General features: G+C 34.6%; 1 protein-coding gene across 4 annotated transcripts in view; it reads right to left on the reverse strand.

Moving 5' to 3' along the window:
* Positions 1 to 23,276, reverse strand: part of LOC128859955 (uncharacterized) — a 451,250-nt gene that overhangs the window by 245,250 nt on the left and 182,724 nt on the right. For all 4 annotated transcript variants that reach the window (XM_054097133.1, XM_054097132.1, XM_054097131.1 and 1 more), the window contains one exon: positions 16,275 to 16,304. The gene's annotated coding sequence lies outside the window, so the exon portion shown is untranslated. The remainder of the gene's footprint in view (positions 1 to 16,274; positions 16,305 to 23,276) is intronic.

Genomic DNA, 23,276 nt, shown 5'->3' on the forward strand with positions numbered 1-23,276 from the left:
TTGCCGATTGTGAAATTGGATTTTTTTACTGTTGAAAGTGCAATGTGTGTATATAAATACATAAGTATGTGTTTGCGGCAAAGTCGATTGTTTCTAGTTTTCATTTAAAGCTAACCAAATCATATAGAATGAGTAAATAAAGTCGTTTATTGGGAAAACAAAAACTATGATAGTCTTAAAATTGAAATAGGCTATGAGAGCTATGAGAATTTCGATCACTGGACTAATTGTGACCGGGTAACACTGCTCCCTTTTTTGACATTGATCAAAAGGGATTTATCCGAGTGTATTACTGCCATGAAAAGGCTCCTTATAAAAAATATCTGCCGTTCGGAATCGGCTTAAAACTGTAGGTCCCTCCATTTGTGGAACAGCATCAAGACCCACCCCAAAAATGGGAGGAGGAGATCGGCCAAACACCCAAAAAGGGTGTACGCGCCAATTATATATATTATATATATATTTTTTTTTTTTAAGAGCCTCCTGAAAGAGTAGTATAGGAAATTGGTCGGACTTCTGATTGGTATTATTACTTTTTCGCCGCATGCCATTAAATATAAGGCTAGGCCAGTTTAAATGTTTGCCCATGCAAGGGCCCACTTGAATGGAAAATTAAATTATTTCTTTGTGATACCGTAGAGAGAGAGGGGAAAGCAGAATGAGAACAACATAACAGGGGAAAAAAGGAAAGGTGAGGGTGGGCGGGACTCTAGGTGAGAAGAGCATGACAATCGAACGATGGCTGGGTTACGTTTACCTTAATCGCTTCAAGCTGTTAATGAAATGTATCAGGTGCGTGATATCTAACTTTGTTTTATTCGCATGGATAGCAAACAAATAAGAGCCAAGTTGTCTGAATCTCTGCAAAAGATCAGGATAGCTGAGGAGAGGCGGTTGAGATGATTCCACCTCATCTTCCAGACAGCTGCTGCAGAAAGGACTCGAAGCAATACCAAGTCTCACCGCATGGATATCCGACGGACTATGTCCAGTAAGGACATCCACCAAATTCAAAAGCTGCGACTTTGTTAGCCTGAGAAGTTCCCTCTAGTTCCTTCGAACTCTTTTGTGCGCACTAACCCAACACTCTCTGAGTTGACGCGAAGGCCACCTTTCCAGGAGCAGACCACGGGTTTTCAAGACAACCCCAATCCATTCCCTTTAAATAACCCCCAAGTACAAAATATATTAATATTAAATTTTTAAATTATGAAAAAATTAAATATTCCTAAAATAAAAACATGATGTTCGGTTTTACTCATATTTTCTTAAAGCCAGTTTCAAAAATGCTCCGATATTTTGCAAAAAAATATTAATTAAACCCCTAATACACAACAAAATTGTAACATCCATCTGGAAATACGTGATTGATAACTCATGCCAACAAAAAAAAAAGAGATATTCGACTTACAGAGCTGGCATAGAAATGAAGGCTTAAAAGAATAACATTAACGAGGCGTTAAAGTGAAGGAAAACCTTAAAAATATACACATAAATATTGTTGATTCTTTTAAATTATTAATTAATTATATGTATATATAATTGGCGCGCACATCCTTTTTGGGTGTTTGGCCGAGCTCCTCCTCCTATTTGTGGTGCGCGTCTTGATGTTGTTCCACAAATGGAGGGACCTACAGTTTCAAGCCGACTCCGAACGGCAGATATTTTTTATGAGGAGCTTTTTCATGGCAGAAATATACTCGGAAGTTTGCCATTGCTTGCCGAGGGGCGATCGCTATTAGAAAAATGTTTTTCTTAATTTTGGTGTTTCACGGAGATTCGAACCAACGTTCTCTCTGTGATTTCCGAATGGTAGTCACGCACCAACCCATTCGGCTGCGGCGGCCGCCTTCTTCTTTTAAATACGTTGCCTTAAATAATGAAATAAATTGACCGATCTGTTAAAAATTGGGTAATTTTTGTTGCAACTGACTTTACAGTGAAATTATCATGTAGATAGTTAGTCCCCAATCAAGATCCTTCGCATGTTAAGCGCAGTATCGAAAATCACTGCAATCTATGTATTCGGCACCACTAGTATGTTACTAGTTTCAAGATTTAAAGGTCTTTTGAGGAACGATCAAACAAACGAGTGTGCAAGGAAAGGTTTGAGTTAGAAGTTAGCTATAGTCACAAGTGAGGAAAATGTTACATTAGCTACTATGTAAGTGCAGATGGACTAATTTGGACACCAGCAGACCATCACGTTCGCCATGATCAGCACTTAATGAATGAAGAACACAGACAGATAGACAGTTCGACCATAGACAGTCACTTCAGTAACATTTTCCAAAAATTCATGACCATTCGTCATTCGTTTCGGTGGAAGTTGTGAAGATGTGGTAGAGGCAGAATCTATTTAATACTTATATCCTGTACGAATTCACTATTTTTCAAAGAACGTAGTTTAGATTTTCGGGTTACGTCTATGAACAGTTTCATAATGTTTGTAATAAATTAATTTGAAAATGCTGTATTTCACCACAACTTCCTAACAACAGTCTGGGTTTGCTAAACTGGCCACCCACTCTAAACGTTTCTAGTGGTGTTGGTGAACAACAGTAAACTTGCGTCATTAGCAAAAAAAAAAGTGTGTGCTCAAAAAATAGCTTGAAATAGCTTGTACACGAAAACAATAGAAAATCATGTCAAAGTTCAATCAACTACGCGATACAATGTTAAGTTTTAAGACAAATGCTGTAGAACCAAAAACAAAAGCAAAAAATATTCTTTTGAAATTGTGAGAAAATCTTAACCAGGCAAAAAGTGTTGCAAATTTGAACTTACTCCCCCAGATACTAAGACATTTATTTACATTTGTTTTACGGTAATTGAACTATGCCAACATTAGTCACGTAGTTAAAATATGCATTAAACGCAGAAAAACCATTTTTAAGAATTCTACATACATACATACATGCAAAGTTTGCTTCTTTACAATGCGAATATATATATGTGTTTAAGAACTTCAGAGAAGCCTAGAAAATTAAAAAAAAAAAACAAAAAAAATTTGAATCAACTTCCTACCTTTATTCTAGCGCTTAACCCTCTAACGCACAAACATAAACCGCTGGGAGTTAATATTTAAAATTTGTTTCTGGGCAATTTTGCTATGAGCAAGCAGACTCTGAAGTTGTATTTGAATTTGCGATATCTATTACAGCTAAGACACTTCTTCTTCTTAATTGGCGCGATAACCGCTTACGCGATTTTGGCCGAGATTAACAAAGCGCGCCAGTCGTTTCTTTCTCGTGCTAACCGGCGCCAATTGGACACACCAAGTGAAGCCAAGTCCTTCTCCACCTGATCTTTCCAACGCAGAGGAGGCCTTCCTCTTCCTCTGCTACCACCAGCTGGTACCGCAACGAATACTTTCAAAGCCGGAGCGTTTGTATCCATTCGGACGACATGACCCAGCCAACGAAGCCGCTGGATCTTTATTCGCTTCGCTATGTCTAAGCTAAGACACTAAGTGAGCTAATTTGACGGAATCTGAAGTAGATAATCCATAGAAGATAATCCTAGAATGTTAATGAAAAGTAGGCCTTTTCACAATATTTGTATGCATTTAAGAACTACAGAATTTGAAAAGCGAAAATTTCAGAGCAGCTACTTGAGTTACAGCGTGAGATAATTTGAAGAAACTTAGAGTGGTTAATCTATATAATTAATTTTTTATTTCACCAAATGACGAGACGAGAGTCCGTTTGTGAACCCATTAAAGCCCACATAAAGAAGTTATCTAAGAGTGTTTATTCTTCTTTTTAGAAGAGCATCAAATAGGCTCATAAATTTGGATAAAGAGCTCTTATGAACTCTCATTAGATGGATAAGAAGATAGACTCTAAATTTTTTTTCGATTTGACACTTATAATGATTATATTAAAATAATAATAATAAACAATTTACAAAAATTTTCCAAGAATTTATTTCAAAGCACCAGTGAAATACCAAATAAGAGAGTCTCATCCCAAATGCACCAATTCCATTTAAATTATCTATTAATAATTTCTTCATGACCTAGATAAAGCTTTCTCAAATATATGAATCGGATTATTTCAAAATTAGACACCCTCCTAAAAAATTACTTATGATTTCTAATTCGGTTGAGTTACAAAGTATACAGTCTAAATTTTCAAGATGTATAAGGAGTGGATAATATTTCAGGAAACAAGAATTAGTAGAAATGAGCGCTTGCCGTTTTGGGGAAATGATTGATGGGGATATACTCAAATTCATCACAAGTCTGCAATTAAAGGGTTGCGGTCAAACACCTCTTATGTGGTGATCGCAGCGCATTATGGTTCAAGACTAATAATACTAAGTGGCATTGAGTTATCAAAGTTATACTGTTATGTTTTTTGACTTATACAGAAAATTAAAAAATTACCCAGTAATTTTCATTGTGTGCTCGGGCGACAAAAAACTTAAACATTTTACATGTTAATTAATTCTCATTGGTCTCATACCAACAACTAGTGCAATGAAAAATTTAGAGGGTTAAAGCGATTGTGCACACACACTCACGTGTCCGTCATTCATTTTTAACAAACCGCCATGGGAATGAGTTTACTACGAACAGTTACTTTCCCGTTATTAAATAGTGCCTGCAATCTATCTCAAGTTTTTGGATACAAAAACATTACTACAAATATTTTATTGTTAGTGTCAGGTGATACTTGATCGTGGGCGTTGTAGCTATTAGTGCTGCAGAGACGTCAGGTATTTGTAAGTTGAGTCAGGTATGGTGTGCTGTTAACACTGAGTAAATAAGCCAGTTTGAATTTTTAAATATTATATATCCTTTAAGCTTAGTCAATAGATGTATATATACACATGGTAGAAAAAGTCTGCGTTCACCCACTGTTATAAAGTATTAAAATAATTTAACGTGTTTATCTTAAAACTCTCAGTTATTTCTTTTCACTTATTTCAAAGAAAATTATTCGTAGAGGGTATGAACAAAATTTTTTGGAGTTTGAGCTGCATCGTGTTCAGATAACGGGATTGTAGTACAGTTACTACAATAAAATAGGCTGAGCAGAAAAAGTGTGCTTTCATTTCGAATAGTGACGATTATTTGCACGGCAATTACGTTAAATTAAATTTTAAATCATTCATGTAGTTGACGCGGTTAAGAACAAATCTAAAGAGTGAAAAATTGATATTAGAAATACATTTTTTGTTACTACGGACCAATGGCGAAAAGAAATAGATATTGGTGAAAGGAAAATCATTGTAAGTTTGTGGTAAAATAGTAAGAGCTATCGGGAAATCGCGAAAATTGGTGGGAGGCAATACTCCTCGGTCCAAAGAGTTATAAACAACTTCAAGCAAACGAATTGTTTGGAGTCTAAGACTCGTTCTGGGCGTCCAAAAAAACTGACGGAAAGAAGAAGTATAATACCAAAAGAAAGTACATCCAGATAGAGTAAGAGAAATTCGGAGAATCGGATTTCACGGCAGAGTGGCCCGAAAAAACCCCTTCATATCGCGAGTAAATAGACTTAAGCGGATGGCTTTCGCCAAGGAATACGTAAACAAGCCACCTGAGTTTTGGAATAGTGTGATTTTTTCAGATGAGAGCAAGTTTTGCATTTTCGGGACAAAAGGTCGTAACATTATTTGGAGGAAAAACGGAACGGCACTTGGAAATCAAAATCAGGTACCTACGGTAAAGCATGGGGGAGGAGGTGCCATGATATGGGGGTGTATGGCTAGTTCGGGCGTTGGAAATATACAGTTTATTGAGTCGATAATGAACAGACATGATTATCTCGATATTTTAAAAACGAATTTGAGAGAAAGTGCAATCAAACTGGGACTCGGTGAAAGATTTGTTTTCCAACAGGACAACGACCCGAAACACACAGCAGAGATTGTTAGGTTGTGGTTGTTGTATAATGCTCCAAAACAACTTCGCACACCCCCACAATCACCTGACCTTAACGCCATTGAGCACTTATGGGACGTTCTAGAAAAAAAAAAATACGAGAGCGTACAATAACTAGCAAGGAAATGCTTATGAACGCGCTTAAAGAGGAATGGGAAGCCATAAGTCCAGAAATAACAGCCAAACTAGTTGGATCAATGAAAATACACCTTCTAGAAGTCATAAAAAGGCGTGGATATCCAACTAGCTATTAATTTTAAAACATTTCTATGATCTTAAGCCTTTTATTTTATTATTACTGAAGTGAACGCAAACTTTTTCCGTTTGGTTTGAATGGCCTTTTTAATTTTATGTGATCTCATTTTAAATTTGATTTTATTGTTGGTAGCGAAATATGTGTGATAGTTACGTTTAAGTGAACTAAATAAAACTCATTAAAAGAAATTTCTGAAATATTTATTGTTTTGAACTTTTTCTAATGCAAAGAATATTTGCATAGGTGAACGCAGACTTTTTCTACTATGTGTAAGTATATGCAAAAATATACCTTGGTTTGTTTTGCGATCTCACGAGCATAGCATTTGCAGTAGTTGAAGCAGTTGATGTTATTTACTATAGTTTTAAGAAGCTCTTCTTAGGAAAAGCAGAGTTAAGTAAATAGCTGAAACATTTTCTAATAAGAACTGTAAGTTAACATTAGCATCCAATCAGACCAGAGCCTATTTTAGAGTTTAGAGAAGCGGAAACTCTCGGCTACATCACATTTTTCAATCCTAAAACTCATGGAGCCGTTAGTGGCACCTATAAATAAGCCAAGGGTTTTCTAAAAAGACCAGAAAATGTGGAATCAAAATTTCAGACAGAGGAGGAGTGAGCTACGAGCTCTGATAGTACTAAATACGGTTCACAATTCATGTGAAAGACATATAAATGCTATTAGCATTATCGAAGATCCATGTGTACATCTTATTTGTAGAATGGAGATAGTGCAGAACGTTTTTATTGCCGCTGTCTGGCCTTCGCCAAACTTATGTAGATGGCGAATTTTTCGGTTGGCTGTATTGAGAAGGGACGAGCTAAATTCTCTTTCTCTCGGAAGTATGTATAGCAGCAGTGATTATTATTATTATTTTATTACAATTATTTTACAATTCAAAATATACGAAATACAGTCAGCACTAGCAACTGAGACTTTATTTCCATCTAATATATTTTAAATTCTCTTCTAGACCCTAAGTTCACTTGCTTGTCGACTTGCACGGATAACGATCAGTTCAATCGTTTAATCACAAGGCTCAGAATTTCGCGCAATCATTTTCGAGTTTGCTTACAATTTGTCTGCAATTTTTATACTTTTCAATTGTTTCTATTCTATCCATCTTGGCTTCCTATCTACCATATAAAATCTACTAAAATGTTCAAAAGAAAATAATATACTTTCGAACTCAAATTCTTTACTTCAAAAATCCTGCTTACTTTTGAATACACTTTAGATTATACAATTAACTTAGTCAGTATTTATCTTGTACAAGAGAAAAGGCTACTCTTGAAAATTTCTGTGACATTAAATGTTTGAAGAAATATCTGGGTGATCTTTTGAATTTGCATTACTTTCTCCAAACTGCCCTAATGTTAGTAGAACTTGGTGGAACGGAAATGTTTCACTTAAATAATGACTGCTTCATTCAAAGTTATGTTGAGGATTGTTTATCTCTCTTAGAAACGATCATGGAATGAAGCACTTATAAAAATAATGTACATATGTATGTAAAGGGTTTTCCAATAACAGGTGCTACAGGTGAATGGATTGCGCTATCGAGAGATGATTAACGGTTTTTTATGGCCGGAATTGGATGGTATTGATCTGGACAACGTTTATTTTCAACAACACGGCGCTACGTGCCACACAAGCAACGAAACCATTGATCTTTTACGGGAAAAGTTTCCGGACCGTGTTATCTCTCGAAGAGGTGATCACAATTGGCCACCGAGATCTTGTGATTTTACACCTTGCGACTTTTTTCTTTGGGGCCACGTGAAAGAGAAGGTCTACGCCAACAGCCCAGGGTCGATTCAAGACCTCAAAGATGGAATTCGTGAGGCTATCGAAGACATAGGGCAGCCCCTTTGCAGCTCTGTTATGGAAAATTTCATGAAAAGGATATTGTCCTGTAAGTCGTGGTGGTCATTTGCCTGATGGTATTTTCCACTATTAACGGCATACCTTCCTCTTTATAATGAAAAAACATCATTTATATCAAAAAGTAGCATTTTTCTTTGAATATCAAAATAATATCTTATTGGAAAACCCTTTACAATTGCTGGACAATCGATATTCATGATTCTTTCATAGATTTTGTCAAAATTGTGTAATAATAGATAAAAAATCTTAAGTTATTGGTTTAAAATGGAGTGTCTCAATTTATTCCGCCAGAATATGCCTGAGAAAAAATTGCCCATTGTGGCACAATAACGCGCCATACCATATGTTATATCCCACCTTGTGACATAAAGGTGAGTAATATTTTGAAAAGCCGATTTCCGTGAATTAAGGGACTAAAGTTTTTAAATACGTACTTTCTATAATTGAGAATATTGATAAGAAAAACTAGCTAGCCAATAAATACGGTGGTTATGGTAATATACATTTTTCTAAGATATTCGGGCATCATCATCATTGTTGTCTCGGACGCAGATATCTCCATGTCCGAAACCCCAAAAAACCTGCGCTTTCATCTACGCCTTCAAACCATTTAAGCGGTGCGCGGCCCTTTCTTCTTTGTCTGTGGCACTTTCCAAATAGTATTTGTTGAGGTAGGTAACACTAGTCTACAAGGAAAAGTATCCGAAATAATTTAAACTAATATCTGCTTCTCTGTCCATGCAAAATTCGGATTGATAACTAAAATTAATTTATTAGTTTGAGTTTTCGAGATATCCTAACCTAAAAGTGCAAAAAACCCCATTTTTGCCCATATTTGAGGTTATGTAGCCTTGCAGATGTTTTCTTTCACCAAAATTAAAGGATGACATCTTTAAATACAATCCTTCTTTTTTCAAATGGCGTTTTGTTTGCTCAAATATCATTTTTTTTCGCAGAGATATCGCATTTTGAAATTTTCATGTTTCGAAATTTTCCTACACCTGAAAATCGATTAAGATAACATAGACATGATATAGTCGATTACTAATTTTCTTGAATTGAGTCTTATTTTTCTTAAAATTTTGTCTCACACCATAAGTGTGCTGACTCACCACATCCCTACACTATCTAACCTTTGGGTACCGAGTCACACACAGCCCTAACCCCTAGAAACCACCCCTATCATACCGCGAGCAGGCTAACCCACATAACCGCAAGCAGGCTTTCCCACAAACTCCAAATTTACATAATATTAATCCATATATTTCAGGCCCTCAAACCCAAGAAAATTAGTAATCGAATATATCATGTCTATGTTATCTTAATCGATTTTCAGGTGTAGGAAAATTTCGAAACATGAAAATTTCAAAATGCGATATCTCTGCGAAAAAAAATGATATTTGAGCAAACAAAACGCCATTTGAAAAAAGAAGGATTGTATTTAAAGATGCCATCCTTTAATTTTGGTGAAAGAAAACATCTGCAAGGCTACATAACCTCAAATATGGGCAAAAATGGGGTATTTTGCACTTTTAGGTTAGGATATCTCGAAAACTCAAACTAATAGAGCAATTCTGAGGCCAGATTTGGATTCAGCGCATCATAAACCTTCGGAAATATATAGTCTGGTTTCTGGGTCTGAATGTTGGTTAAATTTTGTCGGCCTGTGTAATCAGTTTTAGCCCGTAATATTTGACCTGACCATCTAAGTCTGTTGATCATTATTGTGATTATTACAGACGGGTGCACGTACAGTTTTTCGAGTTCATGATTGTAGCCCTTTCGCTATTCACCTTTAACACATATCGCACCAAAGATTTTTCGCAGAACTCTCATTTCAAAGATCACCAGCTTCTTTTTATTCACGTCTCTGGTGACCAGGTACACTACCGTATAGTAAAGGCGGCTCTTTAGGTGATTGCACAAATAGAAATAGCAGCGGTTCGCCATAAGGATTCTGTGAGCAATTTCTGCATAAATTTTATTGTCGTGATCAATGGTTACTCCTTGGTACTTAAATTCCTTCCCTACTTCAAAAATAGGTATCGATTTTAAGTATTGGGCCCACATTATGTCTGGCATAGTTTGACGAAGCTGTACAAAGCGCTTCAGTTTTAGTTTTATTTATTTCTAAGCCCATATTTTTTGCTGCTCTTCAATAATGTATATGTCATCAGCGTGAGACGGCAACTGAACTGATTTAAATAAAATAGTTCTCTTTGTGTTTACATCTGAATCTCTGATAACCTCTTTAAGGGCAATACTAAAAAGAGCACGTGAGAGTCCATCCCTTGCCGGAGTCTGGACATTCAGGTGTACTGATTTGGAATATTTTAGCATGATACCAATTTTTGCTCATCATTTTTACTATCCATACTCGCATTGCAAAGCCTACTAGGCAGAGATATTTCCACATGAACTCTATAACCCACATTATGTTTGTTCAATTCATCCATTAGCTTTTCCAGTTAAGTTCTGCATCTTTTCCTCTTGAAATATTTCCATGCATTTTTTCTACTGACTAGCCAACAACATTTAACAGTTTAAAAACAATTTTAATTATTTTAAATATTCAAAATTTACTTAAATGGATAATTTCACTCTTTCAAAATTCAATTTATGCAAAAACTAAATTTTACTGTTACTTTTGAAGGGAGTAGTGTACCCATAAAACAAAAAACAAAATAAATAAATAAAAAATAGTGCCTCCAAATACTGACTCGGAAATGCACTTCAATTGCTGTCATGAGGGTACGTGGTTAAAACTTTATGTTTTTGTCAATTTTTGCAGTTTCTTAGTAAAATGAGCTTTAGAAAATTTGTGAATTTAAATACTGTATCCACTGTTAAAAATAATAATTTGCAAAGCGATAAAAGGAAGTAATAATCAGTTCATGTGTTCACAGAAAAATATGCAGACATGTACGTATGTAGGTATGTATGTATGTATTCGTATGTTTTCAAAATAAAGTGTAATGCGAAACTGAAATGCGCGTTGTTAAATTTTTGTCACTTCAGTTATATTCAGTTTTGCAGTAAAATTACAAAACAACTACACGCTTTTTAAAAATGGAGCTGAAAGTAACAGCGAAAATCGTAGGTACTAACGAAAGTTTTTGTCTTCACACGCCTAGAGAGAGTGGTTGGGCAATGTGTGAAGCAGGAGAATTCATTTCACTTTTTATGAAAGCCTATTTGAGTTAGAGTGTGGAAAATTACTTTTGCGCTTTGTACTCGTAGCAAATATGTAAAGTAATAGTTAGCAGTGAATAGTATGGAAAATTGCAATAGGTTGCTTTTACAGCCCAAAATGAGTTATACTGATAAATAGTCGTATGCTTAGTTTTGTTTAATGTTTTGCAAAAGTAATTGAAATATTTACAAAAGCATGTATTTTGAAACTTTCATTTTACTCAACTTTAAACCTTAAATTACTGACTGAAACGAATTTTGATCACTTTTATCAGCGGCAGCTCTAACTTGAACGGAGTGATACTTGAAAAAATCGTTTGTATCTCAAATGGCATTGATAAAGGATCAAATATCGTTGTGAACTTAGAAATTAATATATGTGTCGATTTTTGTTGCTTGGAAAATCATCTCGAATATTGACTATAAAATCGACTGCCAAAATATTTGAACGGGTAGGCAAAAGTCGCATGCTGCTAATTTTCTTTAAATATGAGCCGCACAGAAAACAATTTAAAATGGGATATTGAATTTATCATAAGATTTACATTGAAAAACTAGTAAGAACCGACAAAAAGAAATCATCACAACGTAAACTCATATTTTCCAAAGTCGGACATTAATAATTAAGCAATAATTTATCGCCCAGCCTCCCAAACACGAAGCAGTTAAATTAATGGATTTTATTTGACGAAATAACGCAATACTCCTAATAGAATAGAAATGAAAGTCGTTTCATTAAACTATTGCAATACAAACTTTTTGATTCAAATAAAAGCAAAAAGCCTTTATTGATCGTTAGTATTTAAATATGGTCCATTATTCTTGAATTTAGTATTCCGTCTATTTTCTAAGAGTGGTCGTCCCAAGGCAGTCATATTATTATTATCATTTTTTTTTCATTTAGAGAATAACATAAAGTCGCATGTCACAAATTTGTCGAGAACTTCATCCAGACTAAGGAAGTATGCGCCTAGGTACTAAATACCAGATTTTTTCTATGCGATGCTTTATTTTTCTCGATAAATTTTTATTTATATATCATCCATCCAGTTATAACTAGACCGACCAGAATTTTGCATACGTTCAAAGCTCAAAAATTGAAATTAGGTATGAGAAAAAGTGTTGAAGCTCTGATCAAAATTTCCACAGAAACTTAAAAATGATGCCGAGTTTGGTACGAGTTGCTGAAAAGTAGAATTAGGTTTAGGACTAAAATTGTAAATAATGCTGTTAATAACTTGTGTTTTCTTTTGGGCGGCTGGATTAGAAATTCTGACTTGTACAAATTCACTGCATTAACATTTTAAGGTGAATATGTTATAGTTATCAAGTATCTTATTTCTTTACATTTTTTATTCAAGGTGATGGGAAGTCAATTACGTGAGCTGCGTAATTTGGCAGGGACATTTTTTTTTGTATTGCCCCGACTTCAGTTGAGCCTGAACGAATTTTTAGTAAATATAAATAACCGGCGGACAAACTTGCAGTCTAAAACCGTAGATTCACTAATTTTTCTTAAACAAATTTTAAATGACGTTGGATTGACCGTAGATATATAACTGAAATATTGTATATATGCAGCAGAGCCAAAATAATTAATTGTATTATTATTCGATAGCATCGGTACTCTATAGATCAGCTATCGAAAATTATTGAAGGTATCAACTATTGATAGTTTGACTGCTCTACTCGTACAATGCTCTTCGACTCACTCTATGGTACTTTTTCGTTGAACGGGGCATACAGGCTCTTATCGAAGCCCTTTGGATTATTGAATAATATTTTGAAAACTTTAAAATTGGAATGATGAAGAAAGCGGAAATGTTATATATGGCTTGGTTTTTCGATAAAAGAAACAATCAACAGCTACAGAAGTGAATAGGATACTCATGTATGTATGTATGCAAGTATTCATTTGAATAAATCTAGGCCACTTCTAACGATAAATGAGCGCAATATTTTCTCAGATGTTGTTTTTCTTTCCAACGTTGTAATTTTCGTATATGAAGTTGCTGTTTTTTGATTTTACTTTTTATTTTTTGTTCTTTCGAGGTCTAATTTTGCCTTCTCCATTTAGATTAATATACAACATGTGATGTCTCTGTACTATTTACTTAAATGAAAAGCCAGAACTCTTGCATGTCTAAAACTACTACCTCTAGACTTTTGCAGCGACGTACTTACTCGCAGTGACTGGCTGCCTGGCTGGTTGGCTATAATTAGAATTTGTTTTCAATCACGTCTGCATGACTGAAAGTCCGACGACAAAAAGCGCTTTCCACGCTTTTACACATCTATGCCTTTTTATGCCTTAACACACATTCATATATGTTATGCATGTGTGCATGTGGACCTACATATGTATGTTTTCCAGCACATCTGACAGTTTCGTCGATGATACATACATACTCGTACATACATACACTAGCTGCCCCATGTGGCATGTTGGAAGGTGTCGTGTTGCGTGTTCAACGAGAAATTCCACTTTCATGCATGTGATGATCATCTTTTTATAACATTTTTTTTTATTTTTTATTTTATTTTTCTCTTTTTACAAATTTTTCTTTTCATTGTAGCAAACAAGTAAACGATGCTAATGCTGCCGCGACTCATATGTCAATATTTGAGGTCAGTGTGGCAACAAGTAGCAGTAGCCGAGTTGCCGTCAACCAAATTTGAAGTATTTGAATTGTGGAAGGAAATTATTGTATGGTGGTAGGCATGGCAGTGTATACAAAATGATAATGTATGTAGAGATTTGTTAGCGGCACAGGTATAATCACCCGTACTATTATTGCTGCTGGATGTCACGATTTTCTCGGGTGCTTGATATTTCTTTTTCATTAATTCAGTTAAAATTAAAGAATTCGAATTTACCTCGGAAAGAAGGCTCACGTCCAACACATGTTTTGATATTAGTACTAGCAGTAAATGCCATCATTTTCGGCATGGCTTTGAATTTTAAAATATTATGTAATATTTGATTGCTACACACTCCTTTTAAATTTCTGTTCTTTAAATTTAGTTTCTCTTGATTTTTTGCTAAAAAGAATTTGCTGGCCTTCGCATAAGAGTCACACCTCTAAAAAAAACTGTTAGAAAGCCTGCTATTAGCCGCTGCCAAAATATGAAAACCGTCTTGCGAAGATTAATTAATTTCGGCATGCAAAAATCAGTGAATACACACTCACATAAAGTATGAATATAGAAATAAGGTGAGAAAAAAGCAAAGCGGCGTTGAAGTGATCATTGGCGGCATCAAAGGTGAAGTTATTTCATATTGAGGTTAAGATCAAGTAGGTAAAGTCAAGTCATAGCTAATCAAATCAAGCCGGACCAAAGTCGAAACAATTTGCTTTCCAAGTAGCATTCGATGAATGAATTTGCAAATAATTGCCAATTTATATTAAATACTCACTCAAGTCAAGTCCAGCTAAGTCACGACTACTCTGCATATCCATTATTTCGAGCGCTGAATGTATATACTTCCTATTGCCGCAGTGACATTGAAAGTTGTCTACCACATACATATGTACCTGGCAGAGTTGACGGTCAGATCATAATCACCATCAACAAACAAGTCACTTGAAATGTATTAAACCTGTACGAATATACTATTTGTATATATTTTTGTTTATTCATTTTCAGATTGCTGAAGAATATCCCTACTGCTGCTGTTGTAAATGGCATTGCAAGCAAAACGCCAATCGTTTGCTTTATTATTGTCAATGTTCATATTTGATTATTTTGAGAGTTTTATATTAAAAAGTTATCGAACCATGTTCAGGGTTTCTGTGCCCCCTGCGTATGGCCATGAGAGTATCATTTGTGGCATAGATGGGCACACTGCATTATGTATTTACTGCATTACAAATAGCTATAGTCAAGACATTTTTTACTGATACTGAAATTCAATTTGCATTACCAAAAAATTTTTATTGATCACTGGATAAAAATTGTAGTAAGAATTTTTTTTTACTGATTACTGGGTAAAAAAAATTGCAGTACAAATGCTGATAATGTAATTTGATTTGCACCATCAGTAAAATTTTTACTCTTTATTGAACATAGTTACTGGTAGTTATAATTTACTATTACTGGCCTAAATCAAAATAGCCTGCCAGCTATCTCGAGTGCTGACAGATTCTGCAGCAGTCTTAACCTTCCTAGTCTTCCTTTTTGAGGTACCGTTTCATAAGCTCGCCGTACTGGAGCATCTTCATTATACGGGTAACATGGTCAAGCCAGCGTTGGCGCTGTATTTATACACGTTTAACTATGCCCATGTTCCTGTATAGCCCATACAGCTCTTCACCAACGTCAAGGCGACCAAAGATCTTACGGAGGATTTTAATATCGAAAGCTTCCAAAAATGTCTCATCTGCTGTTGACATCGTCGCGCTTTTGCGCCATATAGAAGATTAGCAATGATGAGCGGTTTATAGAGTGTCATTCTTGTCCTTCAAGAGAGAGCTCTACTTCTGAATTGCCCAAAGTATTACCTGTTGGCTAGAGTTATTCTCCGTTTGATCTCCAGGCTCACATCTAAAAGGGTATTTATGTATTTTATGTTTTAATGTCAGGCAGAGAAATACCGGTGATAACGGCATCCCAAGCATCAGGCTGAATCAATACTTTGACTGCAATTTCTTTTAGTAATCATTAAAAAATATTTTTACTGCATTTTTTTTGCAGTAATCAGTAAAAGTTTACTGGTAATGCAACTTTTTTCCAGTAATCAGTAAAAAAATATATTTATTGCTATTGCAAAGTACCTATCTATGATTTGTGACTAGTCTAAATACGAATGTAAATGCCTTGGTTAATTGTATCGCGCATACTACATAGGTTTTTCAAGAAGGCGGACTATAGCTATAAAGTGGCGCCCTTAAAAAGTATTTATTTTCATTATTAGGATACCGTAGCTTATGATTATAGCCATGTTCATATATATATCCACCCCCAATAAGTTCATACACTTGTTTTCTTTGCCCACTCATTTCGGTGGTACCGAATTAAAGATTCTTCAAAATTTAAATTACTTACGATTATATGTTCAGTTGCTTTTGCCTCGATCTGAAAAAAAAGATGAAAACTTAGTTAGAATAGAAGAATATTCTTTAGTAAATTATTTAATGAAAAGTTGCTAGGCATGATAATATATGTTAAGTATATAAGTAAGCGGTTGTGTACCCTACCATATATTTCTGTTATCTGTTAATTTTCTTGATTAGGAAGCCAAAGCGAATTCAGTTAACATCAAAAATGCACGTTAGTACCACACAATTTTTGCAGATATTTCAGTTCTATAATACTTTGCAATAGTCATTATATTATATGTTACACGACACTGGAGCTCAGCTGTGTGTCTAAGATTTGATAGTTTCAGTACCTTCAGAACCTTGCAGACGGAAAATTATTTTAAATCTGTATAGGTGTCTGATATGACGATAGGGTTATCTTATGAAAGAAGAATATGAATGAAGCTAATTTTTTTTATTTATAATTATTATAGAAAAATGCTCTTTAGTTCCATCTACTAATTTGTACTTGAACATTTCTTGTTCATATAAGCATATACTCATGTTCAATGCAGTATAATCTAAGGGTAGCAGAGGAAAAAGAAGGCCTCATCTGCGTTGGAGGTGGAGAAGGAGAAGCACGAGAAAGAAACGACTGGCGCGATTTGTTAAACTCGGTCAAAATTGCTTACGCGGTTATCGCGCAAATCAAGAAGAGGAAGAAGCTGAAACTATGCTCAGTAATTCCAGAAAGAGGCATACCCATAACATAATATATACAATGAACCAATAAAAAATACCGGGTATCTGCTTACCAATCCACGTAACGCCACTTCGATCGATTTTGAAACGGACATATTATACGATTTCGTATGTTAGCGTTCACTGGAACAGTAAAAAAGTAACAGACAAATTTTTTCACCAAAATAAAAATATTTTGTTTGTTGTTTAAAATATATTTATAAAATAATTATTATTTAAAAAAATTATAATAATATTCAAATGAAAATTAAGAAAAAAATGTTTTTAAGAAACGAAGATACTTCACTTTAAAAATTTCCATACCAAAATTTTCAACATTAAATAAATCTAAAAAAATTTAATTATTTTAAATTTTTGTTTCACTTTTTATATTTTTATACTCAACCCTCCAAATAAACCAATTTTCAGAAAAATTTATGATCTATAAGTCCAAAATGGAATGACATGGAATCGCTCACTATTCTCCCTAGTTCAGATTTGAATTGAGGATTGTTATAATAATTTGTTGTAGTAAATATCGTTACTTCTCTGGCTAGATGCAAGAACCTATTTTTTATTCATCGTTTAAAGTATGTAAGTAATGACGGCTCAGTGTAAATAAAAATTTCTTATGTACCCATACACATACATACTTAAAATCTGTTTTACCCCAAACTAAAGAAAAATCATCTAGTTGTATGTTACATTTCAAATCAGATATTCTATATTCGTATTTTTATTACAGATTTTAAACACAGTACTCGATTATTTGTTCCAATTAGCCATTAACATCCGTGTATGTACGTATATTCTTGTTTTTACGTAAGATCAATTCTACTAAAAATCATTAACTTTAATATACGAAGCGGTAATTAGCATCTTAACAACCGGCGGACTTTAGAATTCGAAAATGAACCTTACTTGGCGCGTATTAACAAAATTCTACTTTACACATGCAAATACAATACTTCTAGCAAGGCTAAAGCTAGCTGGAGTGTGCCTGGTTGTTTTGTTGAATTGCGTTTGCTTTGGATGTGGTGAGTCAGTATGGCGGCTAACAGGGTTCCAAATGATTAACGCAATTCTCACGCTGAGCGCAATTAGTCAGTCGGTATTTAATTGACTATTTAACTTATGTAAGTGTGTGTGAATATGTGTGTAACAGTAACAGTTTAAAATAGATGAAATTTGTTTTCTCGTATGTAAGTAGGCAGACAATTATGTAAATATTTAATATCTATCTATGTACGCATAATTAAGGTTTAGCTAAATAGTCGGTGGGTTTTTAATTAATTACTTATTCAATCATTGTTATTAAATGTAGAAAGTGTATTTGTTGAGGTTCGAGAAACAAGATTGGTAGCGTGAAATTGTGGATTGGTGTTTTGTGCATAAGCACGGATTTAAGCATCGTTAGTATATACGAAATAAAAAATACATGCGAAATAAAAATATCAAATCCATTTATATAATTATATAAATATAGTTACAGACAGTGGGTCAATAAAGAACTTGGACACCCAAGTGATATGGTTTTAAATAAAAAAATATATATTGAAATGCAAATCTAATGCGTTTATGTGTTACATTTATTTTCGTTTTTTAAGCGTATTTTTCAAAACTACGAGGAGTGCCCTTTATATGTCGGGATTAGAGAACAAAAACAAATTTTAATCATCGAAAATCACTTTATTGTTTTTCAAAATATTCTCCATGAAGATCTATACACTTTTCCATGCGTTTAAACCAATTGTCGAAGCACTTTTGCCACTCTGAATGAGGTACCTCCAAAACATGCATTCTGAATTCCGCAACCACTTCTTCAGGTGTCGAAAAACGTTGACCTCTTAGTTTGTTTTTTACGTACGGGAATAAAAAGAAGTCATTCGGTGCCAAGTCAGGACTATACGGCGGATGACCCATTAATTCGATGTTTTGGGTGCTCAAAAATGCAGTTGTTTGAGCCTATGTGTGAGAGCTCGCATTGTCCTGGTGAAGAGTGATCCGTCTTTGACGAATGGTTTTTCTAATTTCTTGGAAGACAACTGGCTAACAAATGGTTGTGTACCACTCAGAATTTACTGTTCTGGTTGTTCTAGTGGTACGGTTGCGACATGCCCAGTTTTTCCGAAAAAACCGAAGCCCCGCGATCGTATTTTTTGAGCATTTCCTTCGACCAATTGACAAGAGCCTTTTTTTGAGCGATTGACAAATTGTGTGGGATCCAACGCGAACAAATTTTTTTAACAGTTAAATGTTTATGCAATATTGAATGTATGCTGGTCCCACTAATGCCTAAGGTCGCTCAATCTCACGATAGGTCACATGACGATCTTTCAATATCAGTTCGCGCACAGCATCAATGGTTTTCGGAACAACAACTGATTTTCGACGACCTTCACGAAATTCGTCTTGGAGTCAACTACGACCACGATTGAATTCACCATACCATCGATAAACACTGGTCATTGATGGAGCTTCATCGCCAAGAAATGAATTAAGTTCATCCATGCAATGTTGCTGAGTTAATCCACGTCGAAAGTTGTAAAAAATAATCGCACGAAAATGTTCACGATTTAATTCCATTTTTGGACCGAGATGAATCTTTTAAGTTACTGTAAACAACACAAATAGCGCTGGTATTTCAAAACGTTCTGAATACGAAAAGCCAAAAAATGTCAAGCTTTGCGATACAGCTGTCAGTTGCCTGATTGCAACACCAGGGTTGCCAAATCCCGACATATACAAGGCACCCCTGTACAAAACTAAACTAAACAAACTTCAACGCATTCGTACATAGAAAATACAAACATAAAGAGAGCTAGGCAAAAAATATTTAAGAAAAAGCAATGTAATTAATATTTAGTCGGCAAACCTTTAGTTTTTCTCACAGCATTCAGTCTTCTTGGCATGGATTCGACCAATTTCTTGCATGTTAAAGGATCTATTTTCTTCTTTTTAATAACATGCTTTTTCAGTTGGTTTTCAAAATGAGTCCAAAGATGTTTATTTTTTATTTTTAAATATTTTGTAAACATGAATTAATACGTTTTCTTTCTTAATAAATGAAGCATTTAATCTGAAAATTTGATAGAGTTAGTTTGAAAAATCACTCTACAGAAATCAAAAATGCGTGAATGTGGCACACATTTAGTCAATTCCGCTTTAATTCTGAAAAATAACCATAAAAAGTATGCGAGTATGAATCCGACGAATCTGAGCTGTTGCTTAACTTGTAGCTTAACTTAATCACTGAGATTATCAAAAAAATTTAAGTCTTTAAATTATATCATAGTGGGCGTAAAAAAGGTATCCTAGGGCTCCGAGCTCTTCTTCGTTATTGCTGTATTTCCAGAAACACATTAGAGTTGATCCGAATTTATTCTTGTCTAGTTTTGTTGTGTGACATTTGCATCCTTATGATGTATAAAGGCAGCTTAACACCGGCATTCCCGGCTTCTTCTAATTTTGTATTCTGTGCTCTGTATAATTCTTTCATCCACTAGTATTCTAAAGTATTTTGAAGACTCGCCTATTTTTAAGATGGAGGTATCTATCACCGATGATTTCAGTGTAAAATATATAGCACTTATTCAACATATTTATGTATATATGAAATGGTTCTCTGCTACAAATCCCCTTCACATCTCACACGAATATCTCAATCGTGCTCACTGCTGTGATTTATGTGATCATCGTAACACTTGTACCGGCCTTTACGCTTAAACACTTAATTGAATGCCATGATAATGATTTTATTAGCACTACCAATTATAAAATTATCTCGTCGCAACCGCATTTTTTCGCTACACTTGGTAAGTAATAATACAATATTAGTGTTTCTAAAATGTCGACTACAGACTGCGAACTGGCTTCCGCAATTATATTTCAATTTAAGTAACGAGTACGAATATCTTACTGAACACTGACATTTTTCAGAAAGTATGCGAATAATTTGCAATCACCTCTCCATGAAGGTAGGAAACAAAACAAAAAAATGTGACATGCCAATAATTATTGCGTGTATATGTCTCGAAGATTTTCAGTCTGACTACTTTTCACATTCATAAGTGTGATTGACGACACCCCACACTTTTGCGAACAAAAAATGTTTGTTTCTCTTTTAAACCAGTCAATAAAGCAAATGTGGTGTGACATGCAATTTCAAAGTGAATACTCCAAGAGCAAATTTTAAGATATTACTCAATTTAATACTTATATACTAGTTTTAATAAAAGCAAGTAAGGAAGACTAAATTCGGTTTGGACGCAAATTTTAGTAAAATTTAATTTTGGCTGGTTGTTAATATAATTTTTGGAATCAAACAAATTCATAGCCAACAGGAGTTAAAGCTTATAACACTAGAGGCACAGAAGTCTTAACATATGAAAAGTGGACGTTGTTTTTATCCGATCTCATAAATAATTATGTCGGATCTAAATAAGGTGGGAGCAAATAGCGGGCAAGGTTTTGATTCGATCTCAAAAATAAATCAGTGAAATTGAACTGAGGTGGGAAGCAATACGTGTACCAAGCTTGGGCGAATTTTATTAAGTCATTATTGAGATACACGCACTTACCAAAAAGTGGGCGTGGCACAACTCGTTTTTTTTTTTTTAATTTTACTTGAGTCGCATTTCTTTACTTGGGTTCATCATAATTTCACTATAATTTTGATTGGTTTTATTTTTTGAAAATTGCACTTAGCTGGTAGGTGGGCGTGATTGGTAACCGATTTTCAATACCGAACTACCCTGAGCAAAGAGTAATATGTGCACTAAGCATCATTGAAATACATTAATGTTTGCTCAGCTATATTGGTGTATAATTATTTACGAGGGTCGTTTAAAATGTCCGTGTAAAGTCAGAGAGAGATGGCAATACTGACGCGTACCGAGGTTATTTTTAGTTAGTAGCCTCTTTTGGAAGGACGCACACCAAGTTTCAGCCAGATCGGTATATTTCTTTGTATTTGGCATTCGTTTGAATCGAGGAAGCCGAGTGATTTTCCTTTTCCATCATGACAACGCACCACCTCACGCCTCAGCAGTTGTGGTCGCAAATTTAATAGAACTAGGGTTGTAACTCGTTTCACATATTCCTTTTTCTCCAGACTTGGCTCCTTCGGATCCTTTGGACTACTATTTGTACTCCGAATTTGTTCTTCGAATTGGCTGGCGTGAAAGAGTTATTTTTCAAGTGAATATTTTAGGAGGTGATTGCAGCAACGAATGACTATTTTTCCAACTTGGACAAGTCGTATTATTCGGAAGAGATCAACCAACTAGAACAGCGTGAAACCTAAAAGGAGACTATGTCGAAAAATCAAAAAGGTTTACCCTAAACAATTAAGTAGTTTTTATTTTTGCATGGACTTTTTAAACGACCGTCGTATATATCTAAATCTATGTCGATTCCCTTACGCTGTTACATCAACCGTTATGTGTATAAAATTATAATACCCTTGTGCACAAATGCGCGGGTATAATAAGTTGTAATGTCATTTCACCAAACTCAAGACTCATTCGCCGAACAGTGAATAAATTTACTATACTGAGTGAAAATATTCGCGTTGAGCTTGTCTAATTTTATTGGCGTCTAAATCGCGCTATTCAAATTTATGTCGTTGCATTAAAAATGACGTAAAATACACAATTCGAATACATTGCACAGAATTTATTGACTGAAAAAATGTTGCAAAGTAGCTGGAAGAATTTTTACGATAGAGTCGATTAGCAGCGTACGACGATGCTGCTTGTCATGGCTCACTACGAAATTGAGTTGATGAAGACTATTGTCGTGGCCACATTAACAATCATGGGCAAATACAAATTTATTTATATACTGCAGCAACAGCTCGTATTTTTATTTAAATCTCCTATGGTTATTTTTACTATTTTGCTGCTTTCATCTCGAATAGGTGAGTAGGGCGCAACGAGCGACTGCTGTTGAAGAAATAGTGGGGATTGGCTTTGGTACTTCCATAATTAACAAAAACTTTAGTAATTATCTTTTATGCATACAGAGTTATGTATTATTTTTTATGAATTATAACGGATATAAAATGTTTTTTTTATGTTGAAAAATTATACTTTTATCGGCTATGTTAAATATGCTTGATTATTATTGTAATTAGAGGGTATGTGCTCTTTGAATGGGTCATAAAGATGGAAAAGGCTTGCTGTTAATCTTTATTGACTTCAAATTTATTAAGGTGCGAAGCAAAGCGAAAACTCGGTAACAACACATCGACTAAAAGTCTTTAAACAATTGCAAATAATTAATA

The sequence above is a fragment of the Anastrepha ludens genome, chromosome 4, assembly GCF_028408465.1.
Source record: "Anastrepha ludens isolate Willacy chromosome 4, idAnaLude1.1, whole genome shotgun sequence".
Lineage (NCBI taxonomy): Eukaryota > Metazoa > Arthropoda > Insecta > Diptera > Tephritidae > Anastrepha > Anastrepha ludens.